Source organism: Rhipicephalus microplus, chromosome 8, assembly GCF_043290135.1.
Source record: "Rhipicephalus microplus isolate Deutch F79 chromosome 8, USDA_Rmic, whole genome shotgun sequence".
NCBI classification, from domain to species: domain Eukaryota; kingdom Metazoa; phylum Arthropoda; class Arachnida; order Ixodida; family Ixodidae; genus Rhipicephalus; species Rhipicephalus microplus.
Genome location: NC_134707.1, coordinates 11,289,995 through 11,312,203, shown reverse-complemented (window position 1 = coordinate 11,312,203; position 22,209 = coordinate 11,289,995). Strand labels below are relative to the sequence as shown.

General features: G+C 45.0%; 1 protein-coding gene across 2 annotated transcripts in view; it reads right to left on the bottom strand.

The window, feature by feature from the left end:
* Nucleotides 1-22,209, bottom strand: part of LOC119164132 (adenosine receptor A2b-like) — a 220,400-nt gene that overhangs the window by 86,698 nt on the left and 111,493 nt on the right. Inside the window, exon 1 of one of the 2 annotated variants that reach the window (XM_075871042.1) lies at nt 11,422-11,559. The exons of the other annotated variant lie outside the window; for it this stretch is intronic. The gene's annotated coding sequence lies outside the window, so the exon portion shown is untranslated. Of the gene's footprint in view, nt 1-11,421; nt 11,560-22,209 lie in introns of those variants that run through there. 2 annotated transcript variants of the gene reach the window in all.

Sequence of the window (22,209 nt, the reverse complement as noted above, 5' to 3'; positions counted from 1 at the left end):
CGCTGTTCGTGAACTCAAAGTACCCGCGATGAGAACGGTGATAATGCAAGGAAAGACACGCGAGATAAATGTCAATTATTGTTGTGGGTCAGAAAGAAGCCCCAAATAGACCATTTATTTTTGCAGTGTTGTGTATACACCGCACGATAACTTGGGTAGGTGCTAGTAAATTAAGGTATCCCAACTAATCGCAATCACAGCGCAAGAACCGCTTAACCTAAAGCACGAGAAGCGGCCTTACCCATCCATCCAGGAACAAACATAGCGCATAATACACAGAGTAAACCAAATAAAACAAGTATATAATAATGAACGTACAGAAAGTTTTATTCACCTCTAACGTCGTAAACAGCGTCGTCTTCCACTTGCGAAACGCACTTCGCTCTGACGAGGACGGCGTCGTGTGCTACAACTTGCTTCGCTGCCCTTTTACTAAATTGCTGCCACGAAAAAAAAATCCTCAATTGCGACATCCTAATAAATGCGGGCAGAGCGCACCGCACGCGACGCAAAACTCTCAAAAACACGTGCAGAACGCGAGCAAAGAAACGCGTTTTCAAGGCAGGTTGAATGGGACAGCGGAGGGGCGAAGACTCGAGTAACCAGTTTTCTCCCCGCATTGACTGACAGCGCCACGCTCCGCAGCGCCTCCCTCGGCGTGGGTCTCCCCTATAGCTACATTCTGTGTAATGGGTAGCGTGCTTTAAACCACAGGCATTTGTGCGCGTGAAACCTTTTCCAGCTTGCTATGCACCCACTATGTAGCCTTAACGGAAATGACGCAGTAACATGTCTGCCTCCATTTGTGGCTTGCACGCTTTAAACTATCAAGTCGTGATTATCACATCTTCTGACACCCTATCGCAATGCGCGCTTGTACCACTCTATAATTCTGCGATATTACATGTTGCATTGTGAAGCACGTAGACCGGACGCGTGCGTTTGTAAATAATGAAAGTTACCTTGACTGCATTTCCAAGCAGAGGAGGTTATTTTCACTGCATTTCCAAGCAGACGCCTGGTGGCTCTCTGGTACCATAGCCTCCTATATTTTTCTTGCCTGCCGGATGAGCGCGAAACACCCGTCATCTATGGCGGCGCCACCTACGTAGGGTTGAAGGTCTTTGTACTTGGTCTTTGAGATCAGCAACTTTGGCGTTTGCTAGTTTCAGAGGCGATGCCCTGTATTGAAAGGGTTGCTTATTGAATGGGCACAAAACGCACGAAATCTATGGCGGCGTCACTTACGTTGGGCTAATTACAGTTTATTATAATTACGTTTACGCCTTTTAAACACTTTTACCTTATTTTTGTTGCATATAACCTCCAAAAACGTAAACACCTATTTCAAGACAACCCTACTTAAGTGGCGCCACCACCGCACTGCCGACGACGGCCGTTTCCCAAGTGACCGGCGATTATTCGGCAGGCAAGGGAAATCTAGAAGGATGTGGATGATGATATGTGGGGTTTAACGTCCCAAAACGACTATATGATTATGAGAGACGCCGTAGTGGAGGGCTCCGGAAATTTAGACCACCTGGGGTTCTTTAACGTGCCCCCAAATCTGAGCACACGGGCCTACAACATTTCCGCCTCCATCGGAAATGCAGCCGCCACAGCCGGGATTTGAACCCGCGCCCTGCGGGTCAGCAGCCGAGTACCTTAGCCACTAGACCACCACGGCGGGGCTAGAAGGATGTGGAGGTAGAACACCCACTTGCACACGCAAACAACGAGGATTCGATCCTCACTTACACCCCGAATTCTTTAATATATTTTATTTGCATCTTTCTCGATTTTTCGGTCACGCACAGGATGATTTTTTGCTCACAACCAACTACGCCGAAACCATCACCGAACTTCCTGCGTAACAAGCCCTTTAACGCTGTCGCGTTAAAAACAGACAGATCGCAAGGCCCCGTAAACAGGTTTGGCTCAGTTCCGGCAGCAACAGGCCTGAACTGAACGCGTGTGCGTATTCAGGCAAAGACACACACACAAACACGGGGTTAATCGTGAAGCCCACTAGAGCTATGGATGGAACAAAAGAGGCGAGCCAGTGTGGTGCCGGTGACACACACTGACAGCGCGCGCGAAAGAGCGTGACCGCACGTGCGCACACACCCACCGCCTCTTCGGGAGTCGGTGATTGTGAATGAGCACATCGGCAGAAAAGCTTCCCCTGCGATTCCGTAAAGCAATCATGCGTGAACATCAACGCTGCCACTCGAAAAGATCAACATCCGTTAGCCCGGCGGCGTTACGAATATAGAGGGCCCTGCACGAAGTGGCGCACTTGTTCAGGAGTGAGACACTGGCACGACTGAAATCAACGGCGAATCCCTTTGTTCGTTCAGCGCACAGTACAGTGAACTAGAATCAACAAGTTGGTTCTAGTTCGCTACAGCTGACAGTTAAGTAAAGGAAACCGGACATTACCTGTTGTTTTTCCAAGGGTAGTGTAGCAATTACGAAATAGAACACCAAAATAAAGATTATATACATATTGTAGCATTGATATATGGCACAGGCAGGAGCGCCGGCGAAGGAAGAGGGTTGTTGCTGCTCGCGCTCGTTCCGCTTGACAGGTAGTCGGTTTTACCTCAGCGTTTTCTTCGATAAACGTGTCTTCGGCTCACCGCTAAAGGCGCACTAACAATATATATATATATATATATATATATATATATATATATATATATATATATATATATATATATATATATATATGGCCAGCTGTTCTTATTCTTACTTCCCCTTCCTCCGCTTCGTGCTGGCCGAGCCGAGAGACAAAGCTCCGTTGCCGCATTTCGTCATTACACTCGGTCATGACTGCGATTGTCTCTGGAAGGCGGCACTGGGAATTTCGTGGTGGTCGGTCACTTGTACGTTGCGAACTGTCCTGTTGCAATGCCATATACTCAAGTGGTCGACATTGGCTGAATAGCTCTCGCCGCAGTGCCCAGCGACGCTGCGATTTGGTCCGCTCATCTGCCAGACGTATATCCGGAGGGCGAGACTGGCTTCATCGCGGCCGTCGGTCTGGTCCACGAAGCGACCTTCGGTGGGTAGCTGCCAAAAATACATCCAGCCGTCGCCTTCTGCTGTCTCGTGGAGTAAGCGGTAGACACGACATGCACGACGAATATCGCCGGAAAAAGTTTCTGAAGAAACGCACCGGGTGGCGTAACCTCTCGACTGTTCTCTTTGGCTTAGTATAGTATAGTCGTATAGTATAGTATACAGTATGTATAGTATATATATAGTATTGTATAGTATATAGTATAGTCGTATAGTATAGTACAGTATAGTATATAGTATAGTCGTGTAGTATAGTATAGTCGTATAGTATAGTATAGTATAGTATAGTATAGTATAGTATAGTATAATATAGTATAGTATAGTATAGTCGGCCACGTTCACATCCTGGTCCACTCCAGGTGGCTGGTCAGGATCAGCCAAACAATCTTCCCGTAGCTTTTGGTGTCGGGATTTCCCGGTGCTTTTTATCGCTGTCACACGCGATGACATTCGTGACTGGGCGCCGTTCGCTGGCGATTCGATAACGGACACTTGTCGCGGCGGTCGCCTTGCGGGTGCCAACGGCGAGTGAATCGGGACGGTGTTCCTCGAGAAGACGCGGGACCTCAAGCTAAAAAAAGCCGAGGTTCGCCAAAGCCATCCTGTCGACTGCGCCATTGCAGAGAAGAAGCGAGAAATAGCTCATTTGCTGCGGGCCAGCTGATCTTATTCCAACTTCTTCCCGTGCTGGCCGAGCATGCGAGACAAAGCTCCGTTGCAGCTTTTCATCATTATAAATTGGAAGAGATCAGACACAACTTCACGGTTGTATTAATTTTATTTCCAAGAATTTCGACCAGTGGACCGGTCTTCGTCGGGGTTTGCGAACAAGTACGGCGCTGGTCGCACTTGTTAAAAAACCCTGACTAAGACTGGTTCAGTGGTCGAAACCGTTGGAAACAAAATTAAGACAACCGGCAAGTTGTGTCCAATCTCTCTCCAAGTTCGTTTGGCCCATACAAAAAACTACAGTATATATATATATATATATATATATATATATATATATATATATATATATATATATATATATATATATATATATACGCTGGCTTCTATTACCAGAGTGACCAGCCGCCCTATATATGTACGATTATCCCTTTTAACGGCCAGAACAACTTGAGCAACACGGTCAGCCCAGGCCCCAAGATTGCCCATTCCCAACAACACCACTTGGGCGTATCCCGAAACACACAACTGCACGAAGCTAAATACACACACACCAACCGGACGAAAACGGCGCGTGCACCGAGCAGCTAAACACACACGGACACCCACGAAGAAGTGTACCATCCGAAAACGAACCACGTCTACGTTTCTTTTTTTAATCAACGGGTGAATCTAGTTATGTTTGGTGCGTACAACTGCGATTGGAGCGCCAGGTTACTAGCGCCTACACCTCTCCATCCTTTCCTTTCACTCTATAAGAAAGAGAACTACAACGCGAGAGTGCGATAAAGCTTCCTAGTTCCGTGCAGTGTTCTCAGAAAAGGAACATCACCTCGCTTGCGCAACGTAGCACTATTACTAGAAGTGCGGCCAGACTGGGACGCCATTACGACACAGTGGTGCCGGAGTAGCATACACCGTCAGCGGAGTCTGGCCGTCCTATTCTAGATGTGCGGCACGCGCCGGGAACGATGTGGTGGGGATGGAAGTGTGACTTTAGGCGAGGTTAGCCGTTACACTAAGTGGCCGACGAGAAGAAGTTACGGTAGGGAGAATACCTATCTCAAGAAATTCATATATACATGGCATCTGTTTGGCGCAGGAGACTGCTTTGTACAGGGCGATGGAGCTACGACTTTCACAATATGTGCCCACCGACGCGAAGTTACACCAACAACATGCGCTTTCCTTTGGTGCCTCCTTTATATAGGGTGACTGTAGTAGATTTCTTTTTATATGGCGACGTAGGTGGGCCTGTAGATAACATTTAAAAAATAAAGAAAACATTAGTCAACTCAACAGCAAGAAAGTCACCTTTAGTCCCTCAATTCGCCGCTGCGCAGCGTCACATGCGTAGTATGAGTGAGGTCCCTATATTATGGAGACTTTAGATTGTTTATATATATATATATATATATATATATATATATATATATATATATATATATATATATATATATATATATATATATATATATATATATATATAGCGGGACCTTGGTTTCCAGGCTGTCTACCACGCGCCCAGTTGTTCCCTTTCATAAAAATTAGGGCTGTACGTACTGACGCAAAAAAAAGCGCGAGAAAAACCTGTGACGTATAACGATGAAAGCTACAGGACCAACGCATACCTGAATTTTAAAACAAATATATAGAGAGAAATGAAAAAGAAAACAAAGCTCAGAAAGCTTGCTTAAAGGCTGAAACCCCAAGACTTCTGCTGGCTCTGCTCATGGCGACCCCGTGTTGTTGTTGTTTTGCTTTCGGCGTCTGCTTGTTCTTGTGTTTTTTTTTAAAGAAGTTCACCCTTGGCTAGCGCATAAGGGTCTCGGCTAGCGCATAATACTTATATTGTGCAATGCTTCTTACAGTTTTTCTTATTCGTCCGAATGTTACTAATCCGTCGAACCCTTTCTTTTTCTAATGTACTGTCTATTCTTCCACTTTGATCATTGTCGCTTAAACGCGTTGTGCACACGTCGCAAACAAAGACACGAAAGCGCACTTGTAAGTTGAGAGTTGAAAGCACAATCCTTTTGACAGGTGCATCGTTTGCACAGAAACCTATAGAGGGCATGCTATGACCTCGTAAAAGCCAGATAAGTGATTTGTGGTTAGAAAAAAAAAAGAAAAAAACATGATGCAGCACATCGAAACGCGGCACTTGTATCACTAATGATAATCTCTTTATCAGGTGCGAGAAATCAATTCCACGACTATGCGGGTTAAACTCGCAATTGAGACTGCGCTACCTTTTCCGTCAACGATCACGGGGCCAGCTATTTCTGTGGCAGCGGAGCGAAGGCTACGGAGGCGGAACTTCACAACAGTTGTGTTTCTCCGCAAGCAGCACAACCACTCGCGGTATTTCTGTCGGAGAGAGATTTTTCGAATGTTCATAGTTGATTTCAATGTATTATAATGAGTATTTTTTATTTTTTCTTGGAGAAAGAAACAGCGATTCGAGCCACGCAGTGAGCCTTGCACCTCAAGGACGCCATGTTTATTTCGCAAAAACGAGCGCGCTAATAACGTGGTCAGGTTTAACAAATTCAAGGAAATACATTCTCGTATACTGACTAACTTTATTTAACCTACCACTTCCCGCCACAGTTTGCGTAGGATAATAAATAAATCGGTATTCATTTGAGCAATGGTGAATGAGAACCTTATCAATGAAGTCGGGCATTACTTTATGACGCGCTAGCAGGCGTGAATTTCTTTTATGTAGCTTCCTCAGCCATGCCGAGAATGGTTGTCCCTGCGTGACAGCTTATGGACGCGGGTGCGATTCTCATCCACGGCGGCCGCACTTACGCGCGAGAGACGAAAATAAAACGAAAGGCCTTCGGGGAACGCGCAGCACAGTCACAGCAAAAGCTGGAAAAGTTCCATTTCTAGAACTCTCATCAAACTCTCTCGGGGCTAATAATTCAAGTACGCTTGCAAGGTACTCAGTACTTCCTTAATTGATTTATTTTCCTACAATTAACAATTATGGCTGAGCCTTTTTGTAAAGGGCAGGAAGCATTCGACGACCCACCTGTTAAAAATCGTATTGTGTAACGCCATGGTTAAACAGTTCACATTCTGTGTCACCTGGTTGTTATTTTACTCCTCTACACCACTAATTACGCATGTTAGTACGGTTTCTTCACGAGAGTTGTGACATAAAGCGACATAACGCTTGTGTATGGTTTTGGATCAATAGTTTCGAGCACCAGCATAGGTCAGTGGCATATGTAACGACGATGTGGGAATCCACTGTCATCTAACAGGTAATGGTGTATTATTGTACTGTTCCCTGGTTTAGAAATAGTGTGTGAACATTTTCTATGCGTGAGGCAATAACGACATAGTTCTGTGGTAGAATACTGGGTTTTCACAGGGAAAACGCAGGTACCAACCGGGTTTCATTGTCGATATATTTTGCTATCGTTTTTTTTAGATGCAAAGCAGCTCTTTGACTGGTTTGTGTAACGCTGTCCCTCCGTCTGCACCACACTTTCCTGGCTTCCTGGCCTCAGGTGTTGGAGCGGGGCCAAGTAGGTCATGCCTTCCCTCGCAGTGCGTGCGCGTTTACATCACTCTCTCCCAAGACGGCCGCCGCCAACACCGACTAAATTTCAAGGCCGAAAGGCTGTCGCAGTGACGTCGGAGGTTGGAGGCCCAGTTACCCAACTGAGCATGCTCAGTAAGACTTTTTTTTCCACATCTTTTATTCGGCCCAATCAAGCCGCAGCAGCTGCGAGAGCGGGAGCGTTCGTTCTCCTAAAACGCGAACGAAACACCGGCTTTCCGCCGCGTTCGCGGCGTAACTGGGCCTCCACCCTCTGACGTCACTGCGGCAGCCTTTCGGCCTTGAAATTTAGTCGGTGTTGCCGCCGCTCGTCATCTCTCTCGCTTCACCCTCTCCACCGCTCGCTAAATTCGAGCGCACATCGAGCGAACAGTCTTTCTGCGATTAAACTTACACGTTTCAAAAAAAAAAAAACGTTCACTCGAATAAACGCTACACCGAGTTTTCCTTTAAACCGTTCTTCCAGCACCCACGTCGATGCACCGGTCAACACCGTACGCACCACTGCTGCTTCGCATTCCATCAGGGTTTCCTTCGGGGAGATGGTCCATGATTTATTCAATACACGGCCTCTTTAATAAGTGCTTTGCCCTGCCTCTCTAATTTTCTTACTTCGCGCTATAGTGGTTATGGACACCGGTGGCGGACAACTACGGCGCTCTTGTGATCTCATACACATTTCACTGTGAAAAGAAAAAAAAAACCGTATGCCATCTTCACTACAGTGTGAAACAAGAGCAAGTTCGTCGCACGGGAACCCGGCGGTTCTCGTTCGTACTGTCTTCACTGTCCCGTTTACCAAAACGCGGATGACGTCAGTGTTTGAGCTAAGCGTGTACGATTTCCTCACCCCAGCACGAGTAAAATCGTGTTAGGGAGATTGGCAAAGTCGGTGGTTAAGCATGCGCGTTTTTTATGCACTAGACCGACTTCCTGTTTGTTATGCTTGTTGATATACGTGTCCTTCGCAGCAAGCTCCATCAAGTTGTTCACTTATTTAGATGCAGCGACCAAGCACCATCGAAGTGCTCATGGGCAGGGTTATAATAATAATAATAATAATAATAATAATAATAATAATAATAATAATAATAATAATACTATTATTAATAATATTATTAATATCTAGTTTACCATGAGTACAAAAAATACAGAAGGAGGGGATGGAGGACAAAATGACGATTCGCTTGACGGTGTATCCACTCCCGTGAAGGCTCTAGCAGCAACGGAGCAAACACAGAACACACGAAACAGTTTTGTAGTGAGCCGTCGTCCAGCGACCCCGACAGCAATTTCTGCGATTCAGGATACACGCAGAGCCCGCACACTCAGTCGGGATAATGTGCACTACGGACTCGTCGCAATAATGTGCACTACGGAGGAATTGATTTTGCATATGCTCAGCGGCGAAAACGTTAAAATCAATATAAAATATCTTAGACGCGTGTTTCTGACTCCGGTGGGTGGACAGCGTCGACGTGCACCGCATGTCAAGCAAACAAAAAAAAAACGTCCCTTTTGCCATGTCTTCGAATCATGACTGTACACCTTAAGAACACCAGTGTGAACATTTCGAAAGTAAAAAAAAAAAGAATGCTGTTCTTACGAGAGCCTTAGCACTCAAGCCCGACCAACTAGAGCAGGAGTACGTTGTGGTGACAATTCACTTCACGTTTTTTTTTTTTTTCTCATCCGGTTATATCGGTTCGCGATTAGTGGTGTCGGTATTTTTACACCATAGTAGCTACAGAAGGAAAGTGAAACAAATATGAAATTGCCATCTTCTAAGGAAAGGATTGGTCATGCGAGACACCGTGTCAGCAGATAAGCTGCGGTAGCAAGCGTTGCCTTGATAGCAACCACGGCCCAGTTATCCCTTTCAGTCAGCCGCTTCCACACAAAACAAGCAGCGCATTTTGTTTCACCGTCCAAAACAGCAATGACAATTTAAAAAAATGCCAAAGACAGCGCTAACAGACTGACCTAATTCTCCACTAATCCAAGCAAATCCCCCCCGCCTCCCCCCCCCCTAAAAAAAGACGACGTAATATACTACAGCGCATAGTAATCTAATGCAATGGTATACAGACCAAATTCTCGCTGATCAAAACGCCACATTTATTTTTTTTTAGTATATTGAACGTCATAACGGCGTTTTTTCGCGTCAAATCTGGCTGCTAAGACTTGCCACGATGCGAGTTACTGTGCTCGACAGCTGACTCAAAAGTGGCATGATCGAATCCCGGCCACATCTCCAAGGCGGCGAAATGCTGTAGGCCTGTGCATTTAGGCGCACGTAAATGTACCCGATCTGGTCGAAATTTCCGGAGCCCTCTCTCACAGTTTTGTAGGCGTAAAACCCCGATACTTCACTTTGACATATGTATCGGTAATCAGTGTATACTCATTGCTACAAAAACTGAATTGGCATAGCCTCGACGTTTTTATTGTACGCTTCGAAACTCTATCCATGGACTAGGCACAGCATCTTAATGAAAATACGTAAATCTTGAAACTGCAGAGGTTGCAAGTGTGAATCGCGATTTGATAACGTGAAAGTTTCTGGTAAGATCATTCTATAAATAAATTAATAAATAATAAAAGGCCGACCAATAGGGCTATCCAGCGATCAATGTTCGTTGTTTTTCATAGATACAATGTCACGTTTTTTTGTTTTTGTTTTTTTGCTACTGGAACGGGACCTCAGGCACCCCAGATGCTGTAGTTGGTCCATTTTCGAACGGAAGTGGATACAGTGTGAATACAAGTGTCCACAAATACAAATATTGCAACTGTTTCGTCGCGATCGCAAGTCAAAAATTTTATTTTTCTCCGTTCATATGATTATTGCTGTGGCCTATGCAGGTGAAACCTACACCCCGCTGTTATTTACTTCAGCTGTCAGTGCTTTACAGGGCCATCGTTGGTTGTTGCGGTGGTTTAAAGGGGCGATTGAGCAAATACATAGTCGAGATCTATATATGTCGATAAAACACCGTTTAAAATAGACGCAACAGAAAGAGAGAGAATAAAATGAGGGAAATTCAGGGATGTTAACCAGAAATTAGAGCATCTGGTTTGCTACCCTGCACTAATGAAAGGAAAAATGGGGCATAAAGATGGGAAAGAAAGCGAAGAGTGAAATAGATGCGCGAAAGAGGAAAGAAAAAAATAAAAAAGTTAGGGAGCTGGGAGGCTATAGCCTATTCAATAGGCCACTACCACGCAGAAAGTTCAATAAGACATTCACTGATTTTCTGTGCGAAGACAGATTACGTCGCCTTTCAAGCACTGACTGTTCTGACAAGGGTCTGTCGTCAAGACTAGCTAACGCAGCAGCTATAGCTGCCGTCTTTGCACGCTGTAACGAGGGCAGTGACAGAGAACGTGCTCTACGTTTCATCGCTGCCGCAATGGTCGCAAGCAGCCCTCTCTTCCATGAGGTGAGCTCACGAACACAGTAACGTTAAATATGCTTTAAAAAATGTCAAGGCACAGTGTGCGACTGTGCTATACAAACGTTCATATGAAAGTGATTATTTTAACCGCAACAATGCGACAGAAAGGAAAAGCTGGCAAAGGAGTGTTTTCTGCTAATAAATGCGCAGAAAAAAAAAAGAAGAATATTATGCGTGGCTGTGAGAGTCGTACCTTGTCTTGTCTCCAAGGAGATCTTGGCTCATACCCACATGGGGGATTGGCCACACTGTACCTCATAATAGATCATTTTTTACAACGCTTGCTAAAAAAAAATTAACAGAAATTAGATAGGAACAATAATAATGTTCCTTTGAAAAAAACGTGACAAATTGCAGAAGAATGCGATGAACCAGAATATATAAAACAAATTAACAAGAATGAGGAAGGGGGAGAAAGAATTGGATATATCTGACAGTACCACTAGCAGCGTATCCTTCCGGTTGCCTGAATGAATTTATGTAGCGCTGACAGAATAGTCGTACCTACCTTGACAGCACGGAATGTCAAATCGCGTCGTTTTGTTCTTTCGCTTTTTTTTCAGCAATACCACGCGGATTCGAAGTAAACACGGGGGTAGCCGTAACAATGACACGTTACGAAGAACTCACCGCGGGACACGGCGTCAGCAGGTCGGCCACCTCGTCGCACCGTGACCGTCGGCTGCACCGGCGTTGTCGTCCACGTCGGGGCACTCCGAGCCACTCGCACCACGTGCCGCGCACATCGCCGCACCACGCGAAGTGAAGCGCTGCCTATCACCGAACAATCCACTCCGGCGTGCCACGATGCGCCGCCGTCGCCCATTGGCTCCTCGACCGCGTGACGTCACGACGAATAGCCGATCGATTCGCGGTCGGAAAATAAGCGCGCGCTTTTTTTTTCGTATCCCCAGGATGAGCGTGCTTTAAGGGAACACTGACACAAAATAGTGAATACGTTTTAGACTAATGTATTGCACTGCAACGCCGACGTTAATTTCACCATGATTTGCATTGCATCTTAGCAGAAAATGAGTAACATGCGAACCAACAGGACGCAGGTCGCGGGATCGAATCTCGGTCAGTGTGCTTAGATTTAGGTGCTCGTTAGGGAAACCATTAAACTGCCTTCGAAAATAGGAAAAAAAAAATGAGCGATTTACTCTGTTTCGCATAGTTCCCCATCCGTTCTCACGGCGCAATTCGTGACTCAGCAGGTTGTTCACGTGACGTCAGGATGAAATAAACTCTCGATTGGTCAATACACAAAAGATATCTACAGTGAATGACTTCGTACTCTGCTTTACGGCGCAGTTCCGTGCACGTCGAGCCTTGCATTGCATGATTATCGTGCGCGGTAAACTTGTTGAACTTCGTTTTCGGCGTTTGTGATTGCGCAAGCAGAGATAAAAGCGTGTCGTCGAGAAGTGCGAAATCATAACTGGCCGAATGCTGGGTGCTCACATTTGATAAGACAGATTCTTGGGCTAGTTGGTGATTGGGAATCAACATATTTGCACAGCGCAAGACTACGGGTAGTTACTACGTAACTACAGAAAAAGAGACAAGGACAGAAAGAGCGTTCCACATTCCACGTATTCGATGACAAAATAAGTGGCGAGGAGGAGATAGCGCTTACAGCAAGTGCAGTGAAAGAGAAACTACTGTCTCGCCTTTGAATTCGGGGTGGTTTAAGGGCCCTTTTAGGAACCCCAGCTGTTCAAAATTTCTGGCGTCCCTCATTACGGTCTCTCTCTAAATCATATGAAAACTTTGGACCATTGAATCATATCAATTATTGTTATTTCGAACCAGGGAACATGAGCTAAATTTAAGCAAAGAAAACGAATTAGCACATTCGTCTGCGCACTGCAGAGGTTGCAAGTGTGAATTGCGATTTGATAACGCGATAGTTTCTCGGTAAGAGCAATAAATAAACTGCTCGCAAATCTATCGCTAGAGGCCCGTGTGCTCAGATTTGGGTGAATGTTGAAGAAACCCAGGTGGCCGAAGTATACGGAGCCCTCCAACGACGTCTCTCAGATTCATTTATGGTGGGTTCGGGACGTTAAACACCTGATATCAATCAAATCGCAAATCTTTATAAGGGCCTGACATTCAAAAGTAGGATGAACTGTGCTTTCGCGACCTGTCATTAGAACAGTACTCCTCCATGATTAGATTTCCTGAGCGCCGGTCTCAAGGTTTGTGGCTGAGTGCATGCGTTGTATTATCCGGTACGTATTCCTTGAGTTGTGGCACGAATCAATTCAGTTGGAAGTGCCACCCATATCTTCATTCTTGTACCTCAGCGCCAAACTCTCCAGTCAGTATTGCACCAGCTCGGTCCATAACCTGTTCTTCTCAAGAAAATCAGTCAGCGTGTCATTTTTTTAACTTCGCCCTAAAATATCGCCACGTAACTTAACGGGCTTCAAAGTGAATTTTCTGATTTCGGGGGCATTGGTTCGTCTAAATTCATTGAAAGTCGGTATTTGAAGTTGTCGCTCCCTCGGAAGACAATTTACTGAATTTTTACCAGTTAGGAACCGCGCACGTTCCAGTAGGCGCCGTAACAAGTAGGACGTCAAGAGGATTGGTGGCGCCACCCCGTTGAATCCCTCCCCCACTCACGGCATTTGTTTAGACATGATTTCTCGTTTAGCAAGCGTCTTCTATCTAGCCAAAAACAAGGTCATTTTGGCGTTGCGTTAGAGTACTTCACAAAAACGAGGAAAGTCGTTTGTCGCTTTAGCGTGCCGTCAAATGGCCCCTGAACCACTTTGAGTTTAAAGACGAAAGAATGGTTTTTGTTTTTCGCCTTCACTACCCTTCCTATACGTGCTACCTCCCCCTCGCTATTTATTTCTTCGTAAAAGACATGTACAATGTCGGTAACTGACGATCCTGTCAAGATTTCGCGTTTTTCGGCTACAAGCTGTCACCTCCGCTTGCGCAATCTAAAACACACAAAGCCAAGTCTACTCCCTAAGCACTCCATAAGCGCTTCTCATATATGGTGTGTAACACGGAATGATGTGTTGTTCATAGATCTTGGGCAGAACAAGAAATTTGTGAGTGGGAAAGATTTAGTAATAATATTTGAGGTTTTACGTCCATAAAACCACGATTTGATCATGAGAGAGGCCGCTCCGGAAATTTCGACCACCTCGGTGACCATCGAAATGTGACCATCGCGGGTGGAATGAAAAATGTGGACGCTTTACTGCAGTGTGGACTTCTGCTAGAAAACTGTAAAATGGTGTGGTTCACAGTGCTACAGGGCTTTTTAACTGCCCATTATTTTTTTTTTTTTTTGCTGCGTAATATCCCGGCCGAGATTGAGCTGTTTCGTATGGCTTATGGCGAGCAGTTCTGCGCAAGCGCGCGAGAATCAGACTTGAAGCTCCTGGAATGACGTGTCTCTGGTGGGTGGGGCATTCGCTCGCGTGAGATCGCTCGCTCGCTAGTACACACATCCGTCCACTCATGGTTCGTCCATCCATCCTTCCTTCCATAAATCCATGTATCGCTCATCTGTCCGTTCATTCATCTGTGTTTCGCCCGTTCATCCGTCCATCTGTGGTATGTACTTCCGTCCGTCCATTCATGGTTCGTTCTTTTGTCCATCCGTGTTTCATACGTACGTTTTCTCGTCTTAATGTGGTTCGTCCTTCCATCCGTCCGTCTATCCATCCGTGTTTCGTCCGCCCAACCGTGGTTCGTTTTTCCATCCATCCATTCACGTTCACGCACAGGGCTGGTACTTGGGCAGGTTACCGTGGCGCCAGCCCTCGAATGACTGATGTACGCCGTTGCACAGTTTTTCTTCCTTGTCTCGTTGCACTGTCGGGTGCGTTATTTAATAGCGCATCACGTAGCGGGTTTATTTAATGCGCCGCAGCTCACAGATATAGACCAGCGGCTGAAAAGTACAAAGTGCTGACAGGGGCGACACCATGCCCGTGTAAATTTTGCGTTTTTACGTTCAAACCCCAATTTAATTGGTGAGGGACGACACTGATAAAGAGTGCCGGGAATTCAGTCCACCTGGACGTGCAAAGGGGAAAAATGTGTTAAGTTTATCGGAAATTAGTTTTTGCGCACAACTTTTAGTTGCTTTTTTTTTCCGAATAAAATGGTACCATTATTTCAGTAACACGGTTTTTCTCTATTTCACTAATTAGGTTAAAAATACATATACACCTTATATGAGTACAAAAAATAGCACTAAATGAAATCCAAGGCATAAATTGCACAACATAACCAAATGTAGTCATCGAGAGCGTCAAGAAACAACTATATATTACCAGTATGATCTTCAGTGATTCTATGTAAGACCAGATTTTGTTGTCGACAAGCAAAGTATTCACCGGTCATTTCAAAGTATCATGCAGGCTACGCTTGTAAACGGGAAGGGAAAGCTTAATATACACCCAATCCTAAGTACACAGGTCTCCATCATTTTCGCCTCCGTCGAAAACGCGGCCACCGTGGTCAGGATTCGAACCCGCGACCTCCAGGCGAGCAGTCGAACACCATAATCAGTTGATACCACGGCGGTTTACAACGCCAGTGCGTCACCTAAGTTGAAGTAAATACAGCAGGAACTGCGCCAACGTTGATGGCGACGCTCATTCGTCGTTGAACAACTTATATGCACCAACATTCGATTGAACATCCTGCATGCGTTGAGAAAACGCGCACCACATTTCAGTGCACTGGCTTCAACGAACGAAGTTATCAAACCCTCAGCGTCTCATACATTTCGTTTTACCGTTTCTCTTTTTGAAAACGAGCATGCTTGGCGTAGGGTGTTCATGGAGGGTGTTCAATACCGCCCATTCAGAAAATCCCCTGCGGCGCCACTGTCGCAGTATTGAGCCAGAGGCCACGGGAGCTCAAATTCTTCGAAGTAATTAGCGCTTATATTTACGTTCATCTGGCGCGTATATGCGCACTACTGACGTCGTTCGTGGGTGTAAGAATGTGTAAAGTCACTATTAATTAGATGACGTCACCCCTTTGTATGCGTGTGGAGTCAGAGCGTTGGCGAATAATATATAAAACCACTGGAATAAATATACAGTGGACCCACAGCCCCCATATTCCTACAGAAGAAAGGAATGAAAACAAAAAAAGCAAAAGCTGGGATGGTAACCAGTGTAAAAGGACTGATATACTACTCTACACAGGGGGAATGGGAGAGTTGAAAAAAAAAAATGGAAAATAGAGAAAGTGGTGTAATTCCTATAAAAAATATTGTATAAGACGATTGTATACGATCTTTTGAGTGCTATTCACCGGGCGTCTACAAATTTCATCAGGGCCATTGTTTACGAAAAGTTCGGGGCACGGTGTTTAAACTATCATGAGGGATCATGGTTTAAACTATGATTCCTAATCATGACTTATGACTGATGTCTAATCATCACTAATCGTGAAATTAGAAGGTTAGTGAAGGGTACCTTAGTAAGCCGTGATTTGCTGATTACATTGCATTGATCAGTAACTCAGGGCAAGAATTACAACTCTTGCTTACTAAACTGCACAAGGAAAGCAAAATAGTAGGTCCGACATTATAATGTTTGAAACTAAAGTAGCCTGCAAGAGTCTCGGTGGAGTACAGCGGTTTACGTTAGGTTGCGAGCACTAGAAGTTGTGAAAGAATACGTCTATTTAGGACAAGTATTAGCCACGGAATCGAACCATGAAAGCGAAATGAAGAAAAATGATGAAGTTGAGCACACTCGGCAAGCATTCTCAAATAATGAATGGCAGTCTAACACTATCCATGAAGAGAAAGGTATAGAACACCTGCATCTTGTCGGTACTTACCTACGGAGCAGAAACCTGGAAGCTTAGAAAGAGGGCTCAACTTAAATTGAGGACGATGCAGCGAGCAATGGAAAGGAAAGTGATAGGTGTAACCTTAAGAGGCAGTAATAGAGCAAAGTGGGTCAGGGAACCGAAGGAGGTTAAGAATATTGTTGAAATAAAGAAAAAGAAATGGACATGAGCGGTGAACGTAGCGTGTAGGCGGGATAACTACTGGTCATCAAGGTTAGCTGACACGATTCTAAGGAAAGGCAAATGCTCAAGGGCGAGAAAGTTAGGTGGGCGGATAATTAAAAAGTTTGCTGTTACAACATGATAAACGATATAGTTGGCCAGGTTGACTTGCACAACATGGCATATGCCTTTTTTGTCCTGTAGTGATTTTAGGCAGGCTGATGATTACAATGATGAGGATGATGACCCTTGTGGGTGTGTAGTAAGTCGCGGGTAAACACAATATAGGTTGATCGGTTGGACGGAATGTTTGATAAAACTGACTAGTGGTCTAGTTGGTAATGTACATAATGAGACTTAAAGAAGCCTAGTTTACAGTACACTTACTCAAACCCTGCTTGTGTTAGCATCGACGTTTTTGTTTTGTTTTTTGGTGGGTGGGGGGTGGGGAGCGAAGTTCTTTAGGCTAGCACAATGTCCGTTGACACCATCGCTGTATTAGCTTCCTGTCGGGCCTAAGCACACACAAATGTTGCATATACCCTACATGGAATGTTCAGAGCCCCAATATGGTTTAAAAGTAGACCGGACTCTGTCCATCCAGCTGTCCGTACCTCCACACGTCCATCTGTCCATCTGTCTGTCCATGCGTCCGTCTGTCCTTGCGCATCCGTACGTCAATCAGTGCGTCCACTCTTTCGTTCATCCGTCACTCTATGCGTGCGTGCATGCAACCATTCGTCCATCCATCCATCCGTCCGTGCGTGCATCTGTCCGCCCATTATACAAGTCGGCGATTTCAACATAGACATTATGGACCTTAAGACCTAGCTTCGCTCCATTATCACCATCCACTTCGTGGATCAGCTGCCCATTGTTTCTTATTCATAATTTGGGTTTTCTTTTTAGTGTACGTTCTCATGTTTACCTGACCTTAACTCAAATTTGTTACATATTACATCTTGGTCATACCAATAATTGTGTTCATTTGCTGTATTAGTTGCTACCACGAATGTTTCTATAACTAGCCTACAACCTTCGAATGAAATCTGTTTGTTTAATGCCCACAGAGAGTTGTCTTTTCGTCCACATTACTTTATTCGCATTTCCGTCATAATTACTACAAATACCATTCCCCATACTTTCCTTTGCTGCCTTTTCTGTTATTTCAAATTGTTGTGTCATGCAAGCCATGCCTTAACATTTTCGTTAAAGAGCTGTCCCAGTGGGCGTTATTAATTACTAGTCTGGTCTTTTCCTCACATTCTTCGTAATTTCACTACTACTTGAGGAGTAGAGGGGGGAGAGGATATCGCACGCGTAAATATTTGGAGACCACGACTCGAATTCACCTATTCTGGATCGCCCCATCACAGGGTCACATTCGCCTTGCCATATTCATCGCTTTGTGAAGAGCGTAAAAGATTCGCGAAGAATGACGCAATGGCGCGGTTCGACTGATCGATGAAGCTCATCGGCGACGCCGGTTATAGACGCAGCTCCAGTGCTGGCGATGAGCCACGGAATTATTTCTTTTTTTTTTTTCGAACAGATATTGATATTTTCTGTTGTCAGAATCATTCTGTCGTGACAGCTCGCTTCGTCTATCCTTTGCGCGGTTATACTTCTATTTCTAAGCTACGGGTTTCGGTACATGGCTTAGCCGCGATAAAAAAAAATGTCAGGGATAGCTAAAGTTCCTCAACTAATTGTAAAGCCGCGTTTTTGGAGAAATAAAAAGCCTGAGGATTTTTTCTCTATCAGATAAATGATGGCCGGCAAAAATTGGTACGTGAGTCTCCGACCTGTGTACCGTTCATTTCTTCCCTTTTTCCTTCCTTTGTTCCTTGTTGCCTTCCTTGCTTCCTTCCTGACGATGATTGGATTTGAAGAGCGTGTGGCCTTCGTGGTAACATCTGCATTGTCCTCGGTGGTTGGGAGCCTTTAATGGTTCCTGGCATCTATTGATGATGGATGCTGGATGATGAATGCTGGATGATGGACGGTGGATGATGGATCGCGGATGATGAATGGTGGATGATGGATGGTGGATGATAGATGATGATGGTGACGACGACGACGACGGTGACCTTGTATCGATGGCACTCACCCACACAGGGGTATGGTCCAAGTGACGGGTAGCAGGATGCTTAAAGTAAATGTCTATTGAAGGCATCTGAAAATGATTCAGCTCTACATATTCGCCTTCCTAATTTCTTATATTTTTGATGATGAGGAGGAGGAGGATGACCCCATACGGATGGCGCTCGCCCACAAAAGCGTGGGCCTAGAATCGAGCGGCAGGATGCCTGAAGGAAGGTACTGAGAAAAACTAAGATCAGTCTGGGAAGTTACAGATAAAACTTCGAATGTCTAATGAAGGCCTCTGCAAATGATTCAGCTCTTCACCTTCATCTTCTTAGACTCTTATCCGGCTTTATATGACACGAAGTTTGGGATCAGTTTAGGATTCAATGCCCAATAACTTGATTTCCACGGTCTTTGATTTCAAACATACCATCTTGGAACGAAAAATACTAGCAGACAGGCTGGAGCAGGAAATTTGGCATCTCGGTAGGAAAGTTGTAGGGAAGCTGACCAGCAATACAATGTCCTTCAATAAGTGCCAAGCCCCCCCCCCCCCCCCCAAAAAAGGGAGTTGTGGAGCAAAAGCAGAATAAAGCAACTCTATGGGTTACAAATGAAACAGATTGGAGGCGGCCATTTTGGTTGTTTCTGACAATCGTTGACGCAGCGCTAATTTAACCTTACAGCCAAGAATTGCCCCGTTTTGACTACAAATGTTTTGTATGTGAAAGACCCTTAGGTGTGTTTTACGATTTCGTGAAATTCGGCCCAGCTTAACCTTCTGAATTCGGCTCTTGTAGAAAAAAACCACCGCATGTGACCCCGACAATATGTCATGGTCGGATACGCCAGATTAAAGGGGCCATTCAATCAATCAATCAATCAATCAATCAGGTTTTTCAATTGGAAACGGTAAATCGCCCACAAGCCAAAAACTGAGATAGCATGCTCAAGCAGTTGATGAAGACGACAAAATCCACGCCAGAAGACGAGGGGAGGGAAAGTGAATAACGAAGTAAGGAATGACGACTTGATAAGTAATGTCTACTTATTATGAGTGGTCCTGTTACAAGTTATACGAATACACGTTCGACCATACGCACGCAAACATGGCGTCCCCAACGCCGTCAGGATTGTGTGCGGCCGAGAAACACACAGTCGAAGTGTAACAAGTGGCTTTTAAGACAGAGTAAGAAAGTTACCATGCAATAATAATGCTGAGGAAAGGTGCCCACAGCCAGAACTGTCGCAATGCTGCGAGCAAGCAAAATCGAAACGAACTGAAATCGACTGCAAGGGGCCGGACCACCTGCGTGGTAACACCAATGTGCCGATGCCCCGCCTCCGCAGCATTCGCTTCACTGCCAAAATAAGTTGTAGTCGAGTGTAATATCCTCGGCAACAACGCTGACCAACAAGTGTCGACCATGCTTCTTGCTCAGCGTTCTAATTATTGTGTTGTTTTTTTAATGTTTGTGCCAAGTCCAGAGACCTCGGTCCACGGTCTGCAGTTTTCTGGCTTTGAACTCGCGGTCCTCAACACCGGTATTCTTTCAGAGTGTGGTGTGGAAGTAAAGGGATTGTGACTTGTATACGTAAGTTGTAATGCTTTAGCATTACGCAACATTTAAGCTCAAAGTCCGTGCACATTCGAATTCACGTTCGCTAACGAGGTCAATCCGGTTAGCTTCTGAACCGCGAAATTTTTGGCTCTGAGAATCGTACATATGTAATATGTGCAAGCACTTCAGCTTGGCACGAGTCAGGAACACGGAGCTCTAACCACTTCGTCTAATAAGAGGTGATGTTACGTCAACGGCCGCGTAGAAAGATTTCTGCAAAATTTGTGGCACCACATGAAAACATGACCACCAAGTTCAAATTTGACCTCAAGCCGAGTGGGTTAGTCCTCTAAGACAAGCGCACTTCATTCTGTATTATTCATGATATCTTTTATTTTTAAGCAGAGCTTTTTTTAGCTGACAAATTTCGGCGTCGTGCGCGAGAAAATTGGTGCCGTCAAGCGCACAGAACTGCGACCCTGTATACAAGAAGTGCTGGTAACACGCGTATTCGTACGCGTAGTTCTTTTCTTAAATAATTGAGGCTCGTTCGATCACGAGTTCATCGGCGACGAACCGTTTCTGATTTGCATATCTGTTCTCTTATCGAAGTGAGTTGTCTTTTCAGGTTCCCACGTTACAATTTTGCCTAAATATGGACGCGTGATCGTCGTTGTTGCCTTTAATAACTGAAGTGGTGCTTAACTAAGCGCGAGAAGGATGGTCTAATAACTTCGGCGGAATATATGAAAGTAGCCTTGCGCAATGAGGTGGAAAGGAAGAGAAAAGACATCAGGGGACCCTTACACTTCACCTTTAAAAGTTGAACGCGATATTTATATTTTCTTCCTATTGTCCGTGCTTCACACAGTGCATCAAATCTTTTAGATCTATGCACCCACTACGGGGCCTTCAGGGTGCAGTAGCGTGTGCACTCTTTCTAGTAGGCGAGTCGCTTTAAACTACGAAATCATCATGATAGTACCATATCCTGAATAAAAATGTACGCTTGCACCACGCGTTATTACGGCAACATTTCATGCTGTATTTTGAAGCATGTATACAGGCTGCGTGTGTTTATAAAGCATGAAAGTTACTTTCACTGCACTTCCTAGCTGTGGAAGTCACTTTCACTGTATTCACAAGCAGAGGCATGGCTGTGTGGTAGAACAATTGCTCAAACCCACTCAAACCCACAATCCCCACTTAAAACCCAAACTTTTACAATTTATTTCATTCGCGTCTCTCTTGATTTTTCGGTCAAGCCGCCATGATGATGATTTTTCGCTCGCAACAAATGACGCCGACACCGACGCCGAAATTCCTGTGAAACTAGCTTTTCAAACGAAACTTCAGACGTGCTGGAGACTAACTTCTTCACCCACCCTCAATTGCCCGGTAAAGCAAGGGTGGCTGGATTGTTCTTGTTTTTTTCTTGGTTTTGCTTTTTTTGCCCATTCCGAAAGTGAGATTTGTGGAGTGGTAAGTAAGTAGCCCAGTAAATGCCAACTAGTCCGAATGCAAGTGCTTCTAAAAGGATTCTACTTTTTTTTTCCGGTGCGGTCAAGCTCGACTGAGAAGAAGAGCATTACGAAAGATTTTGAGGATTGTCGCGAGTGAAAGCCCGAGGTAAAACCCTGTAATGGGATTGTTGGGCCGAGGGTCGCAGAAGGTATGTTGAGTGGGGAATAAAGGGGCCATACCTCCGCTTTTAAGAGAGCTTATTTAAAGGAATAGCGTGCTTTACCTAGTTCAG